This window comes from Magnolia sinica, chromosome 6, assembly GCF_029962835.1.
Source record: "Magnolia sinica isolate HGM2019 chromosome 6, MsV1, whole genome shotgun sequence".
NCBI classification, from domain to species: Eukaryota; Viridiplantae; Streptophyta; class Magnoliopsida; order Magnoliales; family Magnoliaceae; genus Magnolia; species Magnolia sinica.
The window spans coordinates 29433292-29451347 of NC_080578.1; positions in this window are offsets into that span (position 1 = coordinate 29433292).

Below are 18056 nucleotides of genomic sequence, written 5' to 3' on the forward strand. Positions count from 1 at the left end.
GATTTGATGCCCAACTTGAATATTTAAACTTAGTCAATTTTTGCATTCTAAATAATTTATCTTAGAATCAAGGGATGTTTGAGGATGTAAATGAACTCAGTATTAATAAAACACAATGATTGTTCTTAATACTCTCAATCTGTTATGTTTGAATAAGATAATATCCCAAATCGAATGCATTTATTTCTTGTTCAAAATAAAATGGCGACTCTGTTGGGGAACTTTTATCTTATTTAACAGTAACGTTGAGATAGTTAAGAACTTTCATCATAATTTGGGGTCTTTCTGACGCCAAAATGGAGACTCTCAGTGGGAACATCCTCCCCTTCATCTCTAAGATAGATTATTTGATTATTCAAATACTAACTATAATTATGTTTCATGCTTGAAGGTTTTTGAATCCAACTGCGAATTACAACCAATGGTAACTTCTGTAAGAAAAGTGAGCTTTCGTTTCACTCCAACCAAGTTCGTTTTAGAATGCGCACCGAACTAAACCCCAGAGTGCATGACTCGATTTCCTACAAGCGAAAACAACCTAACTCAAGTGACCGCTGGGGTCGTATCTGCCTCGCCTCAACCATTAGAAGACGATCAGGGCTAGACTGTTGTAATGTCTTGTTGGATGAGAGCATAGAATGCAAGAAGCCCTATAATGAATCTGCCTTCACCAAGAGTTAAAGGGCAAATAACGCGTAATACAACCAAAAAGAATCCTGAACTCGCTCCTCCTGTGATATATCCCGAGCGAGTAGTTCCGCAGTTAGCGTCGCGCGACTTCCCAGCTTTGATCGCCCCGAGGGTCAGATGGACAAGTGAGTAGAAAGGTAAGGCGTTATTAACAGACTCACCAATGATCGTATCCCCCCAATCGATCAATAGCACCGGAAGCGTACAAAAGTCGAATGAAACTCCATCCTCTCCTCTCTTCGTAAGCCCTATTACGTCGACGTACTCTCGCCCCACTCGAACTATATCTTTGTCGAAGAGTGGAGAAGCTGCAGTACATGTGGCCGGGACAAATCAAGATGATATGCAGACTACAGAAGATCGTATGAATGCAATGGCAGAAGCACAAAGAACACTAATGGAAGAGTGTAGAAATCTTAAAGAGGCTTTAGCGACCCTTGCACATAATATAGCTTAAATAGCGGCTCCACTAATGATGGGCACGATGAATGGACAAGAAAATAAGCCTGAAGGCTCTCAACCAAAAGAGGCAAGATCAAGAGGGTTTGTTTCAACTGTGAGAACTATAACACAAGACGAGGTGAGGCAAGTCATCGAAGAGGCTGTCAAAATAGAAAGAGAGTGTAAAAATACTGGCCGTTTCAGATACCGAATGCCGTATCTAAGGGAGGTAGAAGATATCCCTTTTCCAGCCAACTTTAAGCATCCAGATTTTTAGAAGTTTAATGGGGAAGGATCGTTAGAGGAACACTTAATGTACTTTATTACTAACATGAGAAATTTTTCTACGATACCGCAGTATTGCTTACGATTGTTCGGGTTGTCACTGACATACAAAGCATTCAGATGGTATTCCAGCTTGGCCCCATGGTTGATACATACTTGCGAACAAATGCAGGATGCTTTTATGTCAAACTTATTCTCTTCAGAGCGTGATGTCAGTATTACGAAATTGGCTTCCGTACGGCAGAGGGAAGGAGAACCAGTAGAAAAGTTTATAGACCGATGGAAGACATTGGGAGTCTCGTGTAGGCAGTTGCAAGAAGAAAGGGAAGAAGTCACGATATGCCTGAACTATACAGAAACGGGAATCACATTTGGACTCACCAGTGTCGACATCAGAACTTTTCATGACCTGACCACTAAGGCTCATGCTTTGGAATTGATGACTCATAAGATGCCAGCATTTCACCATGAGATAACTAAGAGAGCACTTAGCAGGATGTCCGTAAATTCCGTCGATCGTGATAAGAGAAACAAAGATGTAAAGGACTCCAGGGAAAATAAGTCGAAACGAAAAGAAGAATGGAATCAACTAAGAAATAGATACAGTGGGAAAAGGCCCCAAGATGCTCAATTCTCACGAAGGGTTCGCGTTCGATAGGGAAGATGCCATTCCTATGATGAACCAACTGCTGAAAGCTGGCACGATAGAGTTACCAGAACCTAAACGATACAGCGAATGATAGACAGGGTTGAAATAGTAATTGGTAAAGAAGAAGAAAGAGGTACGATGGTGATGGTGAATATACTCACAATCTGAGAAAAGGCCCGAGAAATAAAAGAGAAAGAGGACCAAAAGATGACAAAGAAAGTAACAGTGATTACATTGCGATCGGGAAAGAAGATGACAAGCCCTGTGAAGTAGAAAGCAGGGATTATGGGAAAAGTAGTCATTGAAAGGCAGAACGATGATGATGAGAAAGAAAAGAAGAATGAGACAGCGAAGGTGACCTATGACGTAGTAAGTCATTTGAAGGGCATACCGGCTCGGTTAAGCATCTATGATGCACTTAAGTTATCAGAGGAATTTCTGCAGAGCTTGGTCTAAGCATTGTCTAATCATAATGTCAGAGAAACCTTACTAGCAGAGATGAGACGTGAAGAGCATGATGAGCAAGAAAATTGTCTGCCAGTCATTTCCTTCTTCGATGATTTGATCTGTGAGGTAGAGCATAACAGGCCGCTAATAATAGAAGGCCATATCCGTGGGAAGAAGGTCAAGCGGATTATAATAGATAATGGGTCGGCAATGAACCTCTTGTCACTCTCGATGTTGAGTGAAGTAGGTTATCATCATTCAGATTTATGCCCTAGTGGAATGATGATATAGGACTTTAATCAAGATGGGCAATGCGCACTTGATAAATTATAATGATGTTGGAAATAGGAGAGCTGACTATTGACTTCATGTGCCATGTTATAAACGCAGTGATGACATACAATCTTCTCCTAGGAAGGCCATGGATCCATTAGTATAGCATTGTACCCTCTACTCTGCATCAATGTTTCAAATATTGTAAAGATGGAATACAATATAATGTAATGGTAGATGTAAAGTCATATACAGAGGTCGAGTCCTTCTTTACGGATGCCAGTTACTATAAAGGGTTCGCTAAAGAAGAAAGAAAGAATGATGAAAGTAGAGTCTTAAAGGACATTCAAGTAAATATGATTAAAAAAGAAACCGAGAAGGAAGAATCATCCAGGTCCACCGAAGCCAAGAAGAAATTCTATTTTATGCCAATGCATTTGAGACAACCAGGACAGCCGCCACTAACCCTGCTATCACCTGCAATGTTGAAAATTTTGCAGTCCAATTATACAGTGCCATTACCATATGTTGAAAGAAACAAGTCATTTTGGGCGCCCCAGGAAGATTTCAGGTCAAGGCTAGCGCAAAACACCTGGAACCAATAGAATTTTACACCACAGTGGAAGCAAAGGAAGGAGAAGAGACCAAAAATAATGTGTACCACAATACACTGACGTCGTAAGATCTCAAAAAATATAGTCCAGCAAGCAAGAAGATCATAAGAAATATGGGTTTTGTTTACGAAAAACCCACCGGCCTGCATCATGGGAGAGGAATTCAAATTCCTATCAGGGTCGGTCAGGAAAAGGGAAGAAAATTTCAAGGACTGGGGGCAGAGTCATCAGTGAACGTAGTTACAGCCGCGCAGTCATCGGAAGAGGATCCCAAGACAATTGAGCTTCCTAAAATGGCTCCAAAGAAGGCGTTTAAGAAAATGATAATCAAGATACTGAAGAAAACAATGACAGGAAACAAGCATGATTGGGATGAAAGGTTACAAGAAGCCTTATGGGCATACAGAATTACCCATCGGACACCAACAAAAGTAACACCGTATTCGCTAGTCTTTGGTATAGAAGCAGTAATCTCAATTGAAATACAAGTAACTTCACTCAAAGTGGTTGTACATCAGTCTCTTACAGATATAAGGCTGAAAGAGCTAGATTTGCTTGATTAGAAACTCCTGACAGCCCAACAGTAATTGCAATCATATCAGGCAAAGATATCGGCTACCTGTAATAAACGAGTTAAATATTGCTCTTTCAAAAAAGGGGATATGGTGCTCATGTTGAAAAGATATATAGTGGTCACCTATCGAACAGGGGGCAAATTTGAGACTAAATGGGATGATCCGTACATAATTAAAGAAGTGTACTCCAATGGTGCATACAGAGTCATGGATCAAGATGGACAAGGTATCAGTATACTGGGCAATGCTTGCTTCATCAAAAGTTATCGTCCCTGAAGATGCTATTATTTTGATCCAGAATATTATCAGAATAATGATTTTATATCAAAAGGGGGCAAGAATAAACAAGACCATGGCTATATATCATCAGACGAATGAATAAGGAAGAAATTTACAAGCATATCAAGGCTATGTACCAACAAGTATTGTGAAAAGAAAGTAAGCATCGTCATCATCAAGCGAGCTCTGTAAAATTCTTATGAAATTAGTATCGTCACCAAGCTGTTATATTATGAACAACATAGATGGATACCGTTGAAGATATTAGCAGAAGTGGTGACGTATCAATCTCAATTAGAGATATCTATCATTCTCATAGCAATGACAATCACACCTACTATTGTCTTTTAAGGCATTTTAAGGTAGCCTAGCCAAGCCCTAAAAGGGCCAGCTATGCATAAGGCCTATCATTTTCACCATTCGGGCAGCAATGAGAAGCCAGTGGCCCTAAAAAGCCCATGAAGGCCATCATATGCATACCCATGCAAGCAGCCGACGAAGCTAGTGACTAAAAGCCTAAAAGGCCAAAAAGTCCTCAACGGTCAGTCATGCATGAGACCAATGTCGTCTGTATAACTTTCCGGCAACATCACGGGGAACGGAGGAAAATGTCCTCCCGTGAATGGGCTCGACCTTGCAGACGAAGGAAAAATGGGCTGCAGTGTGAGCACTTTGGCCACGTCCATAGATAGGTAAACCATGCGTAAGACCCGCCAGATCTTTAGTTTGGTTTCAGTACTAACTCGTGAGGAAGGGCTTAAACCTACTCATTGATGGATTGGCGTCCCTAGATTTGGTACCCCAAAGGTTGCCTTGTGAGCCCCGTGAACTCTAGAGAGTTATTGCGGCCAACCCTGTGCATAATTCTAACCGAGTTCACGGCCCCAGTAGCTTCACTAGGCCCCCTTGATGGATCGTGGTTTGTGAGCTCACCAAGCAATGAGAAGTCTAGTGAACTCTTAAGAGTTACAGAGACCATCACGTGAGACTCGACTCCACTGCTCAAGAGTCTAAAAAACTGCGTGGCCTCCACTACTCAAGAGCTTAAACTGTGTAACTGACTAAATTAAAACTTAGCGCTGCTAATTAAAACAAAAATCATATAGGAAATCCAGCACTAACAAGCATAAAATGTTAGTGTTTTATAATTAGTTCCTTATTAAATGTTATGTCAAGATTATTGCATAGATAAATATGTTTGAAATGATTTGCAATGAAGAAATGCATAGAAGAATGAAATATCTCAAAAATTTGTCATGAATTCATTGTTGAGAATCAAAAGATATACTTGTCTAAAAAGCATATATACAAAAGAAATTACATGCTTAAAGTTTCTCAACAATTCCTACTATCCCCATATACTTTTACAAGTCCTCCTTTAATTGCTTCTGAGCTGCGATATGTTTTGACTTTTCCTCGATAATGATCTTTGCTTGATCAGAAATGTCAGCCAGCTTATCTTCCAACGATGCGATCATCTCTTCGCTCTTGAGTAGTTCGGACTTCTCAGCATTAGCAGATTGAATATTGACTTGTATCTTTTCTTCAACCTCCTTTATAGATGACTCCATCTTGCGATCCTTTAACTCCAGTTGTGAGATCTCCTCTTTCAGATTGGCGATGTGGTCTCGAATAACCATTCTATCATCAGTATAGGCCTTCAGTTGTTCTCAAAGAACTAATTGTTCCTGGTCAAATTTAAAGATAATGGAAGCAATAAGAGAAGCCTTTTCCTTAGACAGAATCAACCGCTTCCCATATTCCAAGATCTCATGAGCAATTGTAACATTTTTCGCTAAGGCTAAGGAGATTATTGAATCACAGAAATTGAATAGAGAATCGTGTAGAGTGGAGATGTTAATTTTTGCCATCCTTGCAGAACTTTCGAGAATTTCACTAGCAATATCTAGGTCTGACCATTGTTGAGGGTCTTTGAAAATGTGAGCTATTGCTAATAGAGAATTCTTCATCAAAAGCATCTTATGTGCGGGAATCTTCGTGGATGATAGTAGCTCAAATGTAGTGGCAAAAGACTCAGAGCTTGCTGCCCCACTGCAGGGAGGAGTTCATGTAGTATAAAGAGGGGAAGAATTCAAAATAGTGATAAAGAGTTTGAAGATATATAGCTCTTGATAAAACAATCAATGTATATATACCTACCATAGAAGTATGACTGGTAAGAGGTGGGATTTCCTGAGCCATAGAAGGGCCAGCTCCTAGCATGTCAGCAAAGGAAGTTGCCCTGGCCCCTGTACTCGAATCTCTACTAGCCGAAGTGGGCAAATCAGTAGCCTCTACTGGAAAGATAATTTCACGGGCTACCACTTTTGGTGCTGCCAATGGAACTAAAGGAGCCCTTGGCAAAATTACTAGTGCAGTTGTAGGAGGATTCAGAGGAGGAGTATCACCCGTCTCGACATTTTCAACATGAGCACCTAAAATAAAATATAACGATGATACTGAGATAACTATCACTAGATATGCATATAAATACATATGAAATTAAATTTTCCTTACTAGGTGAATATTTGTACTCTCCATAATCTGAAGGTTCTTCTTCATCCTCTATTGTTGTAGGAGACTTTACAGGAATATTGGCACTAGAAGAGTTTCAGAAGCCACAGGAGGGTGTTTTGTTTCAACATTTTCCGCAACTACATCCTCCTCTCCACCTACATCAACTTCTCCTTCCTTGAAATCATCATCTTTATCCTCGCCACTTTCGTCATCCTCATCATCTTCATACTCTATAGAAGTAGTACCCTCTGATGAAGAAGCTGAACTTTCATCTCCTAAGCTTTCTTCGTCTACTTCTTCAATCATAACTTGCTTTCCTTTAGAAGAGGCAGCTCGACTACTTTCTGGTTCAGTCTCTCTGCTAGCTGGGACCGAAGGGGATGTAGAGACTTGTCTGCCTCCTTCCTGAGGAATAGATGGCGACGCTTACAAGCATGCTTGAGATCTGGTCATAGGAGAGGATGAATCGGGAGGAGTAGGTTGTGAAGGAGGGGCTGGTTCATCTTGAACTACTGCAGTTTCTTCTAGGATAGGTGAAGATGTTCTTTCAGCATCATTTGTGACCAGGCCACCAAATTCACAAGGGACTTGCTCAAACTCTATTAAGATTCTGTGAGCAATCTAGTCGTCCAAAGTATTAATGGGCTTCTTCTCATGGATTGGATCTTCTAGCGATATCTTTCTGCAAATTTCACAGTGATGAGATGCGCGACTGTTCTCTGGAATGAAGCAAATTCCATCTTCAAATTTTCTGCCCCTCAGCCTAGGCAGATGAAGAAAGATGGGTGAATCCATTGGTAAGCAATTGTTAACCAAGAATGACTAGTGATCCCACCACCGCATCCAGTTATAAGAAGTACGAACTATGCGGTCACAACTGGGAATTATGAAGAAAGAATTAACGCGACCGCCTACCAATTGCTTCCATATCATGACCCAATTAATAGGACCAGTTCCATAGCAACGCATCCTCTTAGTGACCAATCTGTAGTCTTCCGACACAGCTTGGTCATAGCCAAATTGACTAGCGAAGCGACTGGGATAATAGGGCTCTCGCCAGAACTCCGTTCCTTCTCGAAGTGGTAGACTGCAGGAGCGAATAGAGAGAAAGAAAGCTCTTTCTGCTACGGTGAGTTTAGCCTGGTCTACCATGTCTGTATCTTCGATATAGTGATGGAGACGAAATTAGAAGAAGTCCACTTGGTCAGTATCCCGGATTTTGTTAGCCACCCAGTCGTATGACATTTTAGCCATAGCCCTTTATTGGAAAAACCAAAGCGGGAGATGTGGAACATATTCCTTCTATGGCACTTTGAAAGTCCAGGGAAAGTAGACTCCCAGCCAGCCTGTGAAATAGTGCCACAAAGTGTACGCTGATGAAACTCCGATGGTAGGGTTCTTAACATGGGTGGCTATTTCTCTGAGGGCTCTATAAATGGAACAAAACATTGGAGGGGCGAGAGAATACTTGTTTCCTTCTGCCAAAGCGCCGGCAACGACAAAGACCGTAGGGCGAATAACATCTACCCATTTGGAGCTTGGAAGTACCATGATGCTCAGCCAATAAGCTAGGAAGGCCGCAAGTTCTCCAAATGAACTGTAATCTGCTCTCTCCTTCATATTGTCGCAGATCTCTGTTAGCTCCTTAGAACGATAATTGCAAAATCTGCAGATAGAGGTAAAGGATTTGTATGAAGAAATCTGTAATAAAAGGAAAGAAAGAAAAAGCGGAAAGTTGATTCTTAGACTTGTGAATACCTAAGAGTCCTAGAGAAATGTGCCAGCCACTGCAGAGGAGAAAGCTTATGGATGTTTGGAAATTTTACCATCTCTCTGAAGAGTTCGATGGTGGTCCAAGAGATGGAAGGTTTATGATCGGGAGAAGATATGAAGGCCAGCTCTCTGTTAGACGGAACGAATTCATCATAGAACTTGCCCGTTAATGGAAGACCCGCTATTCGATGTAGATCCCAAAGTGTGATACTCATCTCACCAAATGGCAGGTGGAAAGAATTGGTAGTGGGTGACCAATACTCAAGGAAGCCCTTCAACATAGTGGGTTCCTTATAGAAGTACTTAGATGTAACTTCTATAACATCGTACAGGCCGATCTTGGCAAGCGTACTCGTGTGCCTCTGCAAGATGGCTTCTATCCAGTCGGAATAATAATGTCGAGAAGTTAACAGACCCCTTGTTCGAAAATCTTCAGGTCCCCAGAGTTGCTCACGATCTCTGAAGTGTTGCCTGATGGTTTCATAGAAATACTTAGGGAAGAGGTTGTGTGGATAGTGAAAAGGGGTAAGAAAGATCATGGGATGGACTTCCCTAATGCTTTGTCGTACTGTACGCTTGTAATATCCCCTCAAGGATGCACAGTTCTCTCATCACCCACGAGGCATTGTACATTAGCTTTTCCCCATCTATGTAATCCCTTAGCTCGCAGTCGAGCATGGATTGGTGGAGATGAAGATTGGGAATCACTGTCATACCCTCCGAGTGAGGATTATCAAAGTTTGTGATGCCCTTGATGACTCGGACTAATTCCCATGAGTTCTGGAGCTTCTTCTTATTATGCTCCTTAATCTTCTCCTCAAACTCTTTCTCCTTATTTCGGTGAGCCTTCTTTGAGTGAGAAGCATGAGGAGTGTCTTCTCGAAGAGGGGGTCTTTGACTATCCGTGCAAATGTGGGCAGTGGTTTTCAGCCATTCATCCCAATCATACTCTCTACCCTGCTTTGGAGGACATTTTAGATCTCCCAGTGCAATTGCTCGATGGATGGGAGAAGGCAGAGAAGAGATACAATCGGTGAAATTGAAGGTGGGTAGTATAGGTTCTTTAAAATATGCAGGATTGTGGGCGATGGTTTTAGTGCATTTTTTTGGTGGTTGGTCGGAAGAAGGGGAAGGACGAAAAGAAGATGGGTCTAGCAAATTCAGATGAGAAGGTTTTTCAGACATGGTGGGTCTACGGGATGAAAAGTATGTTTGATACGAGCCATGAGGCAGAAAAATTGAGAATTTTTCTACGTCCTGGAAGAAACGAATCAAAAGCAGGAAATGTCACTAAGTACTGGGTTGCACGGGTCTGCACAACCAAAGTCTATTGCGCAGAATAGCGCAACTTCTGAAAAAAACTTGAGTGAACGAACAAGTTGTTGCGCGGGACTGCACAACTGATATTGGTTGAGTAGGGAAGAATTAGAGCGAAGAAGGTTTATTACGAGCTGAAGTGAAGTGCAGAAGTGAGAAGTATTCAGAGTATTTATACTAAACAGGTTCGAGTACTGTACATGGGTTTTAGTTGCGCAGACCCGTGCAAACCTCGCCAGGGTGATTATTTTTTATCATTTTTCTTTGATTTTAGGGAAACAAAGAAAGGATCAAAGGGGCATCTGTTGAGGCATAAAAAATGATGAAAGGATTGAAGCAAAAGAAGATTGAGAAATAGAAAGAAAACAGGAAAAGAAGAAGAACAAGATGATTTCAGGGTGGTTTACGCGGGTCCGCGCAATCGAAATATTAGTTGAGCGAGTTCGTTCAACGGACTTCAGGACTGATTCTTTGTAAAAGATCTCAAGTATTGAAAGGTGGGTCCCATGGCACCAAAATTGAAGTGCCACATGTACGAGGGCCTATAAATACTCCCTCCCCTCCTTCATTTGAATCGATCGAAGATTTTGGAGAAGAAGCAGAGCAAGGAGGGGGACTGAAGGTGAGAAAGAGAAGGCTTCAGTGGTTTGCGCCGACCCGCGCAAACCATATTGGTTGTGCAAGTCCGTTCAACCAGACTGCCTTGCAGTCTGTAAAGCTAAGAAGCTGATATGTTGTTGAAATGGCTAAGTCTCTAGATTTCTTCTGTCTAAGCTTCAAGAGGAGAAATCAGTAGAAAAGATTTGTGCCATATTCCTCTTAAAGAGATGATCAAATTGTGAGTCAAAGTGCTACCGGATTTGATAATTGACTTGAATATTTGAACTTTGTCAATTTTTGCATTCTAAATAATCTATCTTAGAATCAAGAAATGTTTGAGGATATAAATGAACTCAGTATTAAAAAAATACGATGATTGTTCTTAATGCTCTCACTCTGTTATGTTTAAATAAGATAATATCCCAAATCGAATGCATTTTTTCCTTATTCGAAACATGATGATTCAAAGGGAGATCTATGTGAATCGGATTCTTAATCCTAATCTTAGCTGAGATTGTCTCACCATGTCCCTCCCATAATATAAACAAAGCAGCCATTGACTCATCATCTTTGTCCATAAGGTCTTTTCCTCCTAAGCAACCTTTCATCCAAAGAAATACCAAAATCAATCCAATAACAACACAACAACCAGCTACGATGCGACGATTACTCCAGCAAATAGCCATTGTCACCACCTACATCAAGTGTAAAGTCCACAAGGAGAAAAGATTAGATATCATGACAAGGTAGGCTATGAAAAGAGAAAAGATCAGATCTTCATGTCCAATGATGTAGAATGATATTAGGAAAGGAAATTCACTTTTTACAATGAGATGTATACGTCGAATCTAAGACTCAACGTGTTAAATCTTCGAAAGTTTTGGTTTACTCTCTATTGCCTTAATTGAAGCATACCTGTAAAATAAAAAATAAAATAAAAATAAAATAAAAAGATTTCACCACTTACCACCACTTATCAAACTAAAAACACTGAAACCAGGATGAAAGAAAAAAAAAAAAGAGAAAATATCCAAGAGTGTTTTTTTTTTTTTTTTTTTTAAGCAACAAGATTTCATTAGAAAAGTGGTGAGATACCGCACCAGGAGTTTCAATTCTAGTGACATGTTAGAAGTTTTTGTAAAAAAACTCTTTTCCATATGAAGCATCTCCAGACTTGGTGTAATGCAAAAAGTGCATCCAGAGGATGGGAAACACCTCTCACTTACATCCAAATTGAACAGTTGGTAGAAAAAAATAAATCATGAAAACAAAACAAGATGTAAAATATGAACCACCACAAACTTCATCAATTTTTATCAGAAACAGTAATACAAAATGGCAGTTGAATATAAACATGCATTCCAAATTAATGAGAACAGCCACAACTGCTTCCCTGTATGCCAACCTCAGCTTTAACTCCTCCGGAATTTTAGTACTATCTTCTTGATCAGTATCAAACGTACTCTTTTGCTACAAGTGGGTAGATTAGGAACATGTTATAGGTGTGAACCACACATAAGAACCTCTACCAAGATCTAATGCAGAAGACATAATGATGTTGAATCTAACACTGCCAACTCCCATAATAGGATACTTGTAATATGGCCAGCCTTCCATCCTTGGATGGTAAACCAACCCTTATAATCTTGTCAAGACGACCATTTTAACAGAAATTTAGATTATATTTACTCTACAACTTAAAGGACAGTTCTTAATGCATACCTATGATGTTGAAACTTTGAACCCATCGATCTCAGTTAGTATTTGAAGTAGACTTTGCTCCCTTTCAGCGCCACCCTACAATCCATAGGTGAGCAAACCCATTATTTACTAACAGTGCCTAATGGTGATAATTAAAATACAAAGATAAGCAACTTTACATCTCGAATTTCCTTAAAATCATGAAATTTTGAAACAAAAGTGGCACCCTAAATAAAGGCTTTCAACTATTGGAAACCACCATTGGTTGCATAAAGTGACATGAGGCACATAAAGTAGATAACGACAATAAAGACTCCATGACAACAAAACTCAATTTTAAGAGCAACTAATATGGATACATGCAAGCAAGAACATGATCAATCATCTTTCTGTTTTAAACTGATTTTTTTTGGCTTCTAAACTCATATGCATGTTTGGATGCACATGTGAATTGTATTGTGAACATTGAGTTTAATCAGGAAGAAATGATAAAACCTAATGTTGTTTTTGAGTACTCATACCAAGCAAGTAGCCTCAAATAAAACATTTCTTCTGGGTCCAAATCCAACTTTAAGAGTAAAACAATTGCAATTAGGAGCCAAGTCCCTTAATGCGAATGCAAAATTGGAACTTGGCTCTTTCTGCTTTACTAATCATCACAATCCAAAACACTATCATTTGCGTGTTCTTGATTAGATCTCTAGGATCATCTGTTAGGTAAATTCCTAGTTCACAAGCAAGTTCACGGTAGGTGGCCCCCTCATAGAAGAGGCACTATGCAAGTATGCATCAAAGATGGGGCCTACTATCCAGAGCAAAGGACCAAACACTATAATATATGTGGGAATCTTCATAGTTCATACTCGATGATTCCCCAGAACATGACTGACTTTAATTCCCCCTTCGTGCATTGATAAATTAAGGCCATGATTGAGTGCACAGTTAAATTGAATTGCTAAAATTCAGCTTAAACAAGAAGGAACATAACCATGAATGATGTTTCTTAGTATTCATAGTAAGGAACTATCTCTCAAATTGCAATTTTTTTTTTTTTTTGAAGAACAAAGAGAAAACAGAAATTTGAATGAAGAACAAAATCACATAGTGTATTTTTTTTCCCTTTTTTTTTCTTTTGTTTTTTGGAATTGCTTCTGCACAAACTATATAGAATAACTAAATAAAAGAATACTTATTTCATACACAAACTATGGAATTACTTCTACCCAAACAAGATTTCTCTTGGGTATTTCATCTAATATCTAATAAGCATCATCCAAACAACCAAACTTGAAAAGCCCATTTCATCATATATCTAACAAGCATCATGTAATTGTACATGCCTTTCTTAAAACAACTTAATCTAAATCCTTCATTCTTTGTGACACAAACCATACTACATAAGGCCATAAACAAAAATTATTACCTTCCGAAAAATCAAAGCCAATTGAAAAAAAAAAAAAAACTTTGATGTAATAAAAAATCGAAGGAAAGAAAAATCTTCATGAAAATCAACCAATCTCCATGAAAAATAAAAAGAAAAATAAAACATGAATGAAAGGAGCTTTGCAATGAATTGAAAATATTCTCAATAAAAAAAATCCTAGGAAGCCAACGACTTTCCTATAAATGTGACCAACAGGCTCAACACGTAATATGCATTAGGAAGCAAGTATAATGATTAGATGGTTGGGATTGTTTCATGCATTAGCCCTTCAGATCATTCCCAATCCATATTGTCGCCTGCAAGATGAATCAACCAGATCTATGAAGACCATACATGTACAAATGTTAGCTTGAATAAAAACCATGAGCATGTTTTTTCTATGAGGCTGGCATTTTAATCCAAAATTAGAATAGATCTCCACTCCATTAACATTGATTTCAAGAATCATGTGCTCAAATCAAAACCCTAACCCTTATCTCAACCCCGTTCGTCAATGCACTCAATGGATTCAAACCCCCTGTGTGCGGAGGTGGGTTTCCGGGTTTTTGCAGTTGAGCATAGCTAACACTCTGATTGCGAGGAAGAGAGATTGACAGGAGAAGAGGGAGGGAGGGAGGGAGGGAGAGAGAGAGAGAGAGAGAGAGAGAGAGAGAGAGAGAGAGAGACCTTTTAGGGATGTGAACTTGTTGCAGCCCTCGAGAATGACAATGAGATTGAGAGAGGGAGAGGGAACGAGAGAGGGAGACGGCAAGGGCGAATGAGAGAGGGAATGGGAGAGGGAGATTGAAAGTGAGGGCAAGCGTGAGGACATTTTGGGGTCTTTTACCTAAAAGGACGCGGATTGCATCCAACTTATTATCATCCGGGCAGGGCTCTGTGGGGCCTACCGTGATGTAAGTGTTTTATCCACGCCATTAATCTTTTTTCTCAGATCATTATATGGTATCATGCAAAACATTAGGCGGGAACAAGGCTTGAGTGGACCACAAATTGGGCATTACACTTCCACCATTAAAAACTTCCACAAATTGGGCATTGCAACTTCCTTTGGTGTGGTCCACTGGAGTTGTGAACCTACTTCAAATTTTTTTTTTTCAAATCCTAAAATGACCTGGTAGAAAATATGAATGGCATGGATGGGCCCCACAGAGACCTACCTGGACAGATTACCGTCTGGGCAGGGGTAGGACGCAATCCGCGTCCGACCTAAAAACGGAAATGGATTGGCTACTCCCCCTTACACCAGCCCTGTCGCTGGTGGTCGGTGCTCTGTGGGGCCCACCATGATGTATGTGTTTCATCCATTTTTAAAGATCATTTTAGGGCTTGATCCCAAAAATGAGAGTGATATAAATCTCAGGTGGACCACACCACCTGAAAACAATAGTGATGGGATATCCACCATTAAAATCCTCCTAAGGCCCACTATACTGTTTCTTTGACATCCAATTTGATGATTTGGTCATACAAACCTAAATGAAGAGAAAAAACAAAGATCATCTTGATCCAAAACTTTTACGGGCCCCAAAATGTTTTTAATGGTTAACCCTCATTCAACACTGTTTCCAGTAATGTGGGCCACCTTAGATTTGGATATACCTCATTTTTGGACTCATACCATAACATGATCTCTAAAAATAGATGGATGGCATGGATGAAACACATAAATCATGGTGGGGCCCACATAACATCGACCACCAGTCGTTGGCTGGTGTCAGGGGGAGTAGCCAATCCGTTTCCCCTACCACTAGCCCGATGGTTGGTGGTTGGTGTTCTATGGGCCCCACCATGATGTATGTATTTCATCCATTCCGTTCATCCATTTTTACAGATCATTTTAGGTCATTACACCAAAAATGGATGGGATATAAATATAATTTGGACCACACGAAAGGAAAACAATAATGATTGGATATCCACCATTAAAATCCTCCTAAGGCACACTGTACTATTTATTTGACATCCGATTTATTGATAAAGTCATACAGACCCAGATGAAGGGAAAAAAAATAAAGATCAGCTTGATCCAAAACTTTTATGGCCCTTAAAAAAATTTTAATGGTCGACGTTCATTCAACATTGTTTCCTATAATGTGGTCCACTTTAGATTGGGATATACCTCATTTTTTGTCTCATATCATAAAATGATATAAAAAAAATATATGGATGGCATGGATGAAATACATACATCATGGTGGGGCACACAGAGCACTGACCACCAGCCATTGGCTGGTGGTAGGGGGGATAGCCAACTATTTCCACAAGACTCCTACTGAAGTGATGTCACTAGTTATATGTGTTCCACCTTGATGTGTGTTTTGTATCCACACCATCCATCAATTCAGAGAGATGTATGAATTGTATCCACACTGTCCATCCATTTTTTTCTTATCATTTTAGATTCTAGTAGATTAAAAAAATGCATATCTACGTATCAAGTGGACCACACCACAGGAAATGGTGCTAAGGATGGCCACCATTAAAACCTTTTTAGGGTCCACCATATTATTTATTTGTCATCCAACCTGTTGATATGGTCATATACACTCGGATGAAGTGAATTTAATCCCACTTTGTGGTCCATTTGCGCCTTGGATCTTCGTTATTTTTGGGGTCATACTCTAAAGTGACGCGTATAAATGGATGGGCGGTGTGGATAGAATTCATACATCTTGTTGGCCCCTTAGTGGCCCATCAAAGCCTTATTTATCTCATCCCCCATCCAACCATCCATTCATCTCATATAATCATCCAAACATCCATCAATCCATCTATCCAACCATTCCATCCATCTATATATCTAGCCATCCAAACATCTATCCATGCATCCATCCATCCAACCATATTATCCATCCATCCAACATCCAACTATCTCGTTCATACATCTGATCATCCCATCAATCATCAAAACATCCATCCATCCATGCCATCTATCCTACGACCACCCCATCCATCCAACCATCCCATCCATCCATTCATCCATCTATCCCAGCTATCCATCTAATTGTTCACTCCCCAAGTATAGGGTTGTGATGTAGTAATAAACTCGGTAAGACCGAGGTCGAATCCCAAGGGACTGAAACCTGTACGTAATCTGAAAATAACTAGAACTAGAACTAGAAAAAGATGAAATCTAAATCAGGTGGATTTGAGGAATAATGATGAAATAGTAAACTAAAATATGTAGAATTCAAAGGTAGGAAACTAGAGATTCAGAGGATCCACTTGTAAAGATCAGGGAGATCTTATGCCTGCTTCGAGAATCATAGAAATTAAACTAAACTTCCTCTGATATAATTTTAAGGAGATGAAAGGTATATGAATTAGAATGGATTCCATCACCAAACCATGCCCAGGAGACAAAGCAAACAACAAAATTAAACTAATTACCAACCCATCAACATGCTGTGAAGGTTAGGAAGGGTACCGTCATCCGACCATGCCTAGGAGACGATGGTGGACAAAAGGACTTCCTGACATCATAAACATGAAAAGGAAGGAACATGCTCAAAGCTATCGCAGACCCATTGTAATGTTAGTCACAACAGACCATTAAAAACTAAAAACATTCCCATAATCAGACAAATATCAAGTTCAATTCCATGTAAAAAAAAAAAAAAAACATAAGCACAGAGTTCTTCCCATCACGCTACAAGCTTCACCTCTTAGCCCTAGCTAAGAGATTTAGTCGACCATGATTAGGCTAAATCTAAAATAAACACAAAGAAGAAGAAAAGAAAAAGAAAAACCAAATCCTCTACTCTCTCTCTCTCTGCTCACGTCCAACCCTCCCAGATTCGATCCCTGCCAAAATCAAATCCCCACATGTTCTCTCTCCCTCTGTTTTATAGCTGCCAAGGGCGGTAAAGAGTGCATAACTGGAGTCGGTGAATCTTCCGTAGCTCCTTTCGCAGCTACGTGCGCAGCACAACGCGGAAGCTCTTGCGCGGGCTACTGGTGGGGCCCATCTTATATGACGTTTGTGAAATCCACGCCATCTATCATATTCTCCTCAAAATTTCGACCAGATATGGAGAGTTATGGTTGTCCGTTGATGCGGCCCACTGAGATAATTAGGCTGCATTGGCAGCTAAACGGACTTCTTGCGATCGCTGTAACAATCCTGTGAATCTACATGGCCGCCAAAGATCAGCATGAATTTGATTAGTTTTGCTTCCTCTACCTGATGGATGACTCGGATCAAGCCTTTACTGCATGATGGTGGCCCACAATGAATAAACGCAGCCGTAGTTGTGAAACAGAGTCGACGCACGTCACTCTGTGAAGTGTGATGGCGCCCTGATTGCAGTCAAATGGAAGATCCATACCGCCCATTGTATTCCAACCGGAAAAACACACAGGAAGGCCAATTCGGGTTTGATTTCGGTATGGTCCGCAAACCGTTTTATTCCACCGTCCATCTTCCGTTTGGATGATCAAAAACCGATCTT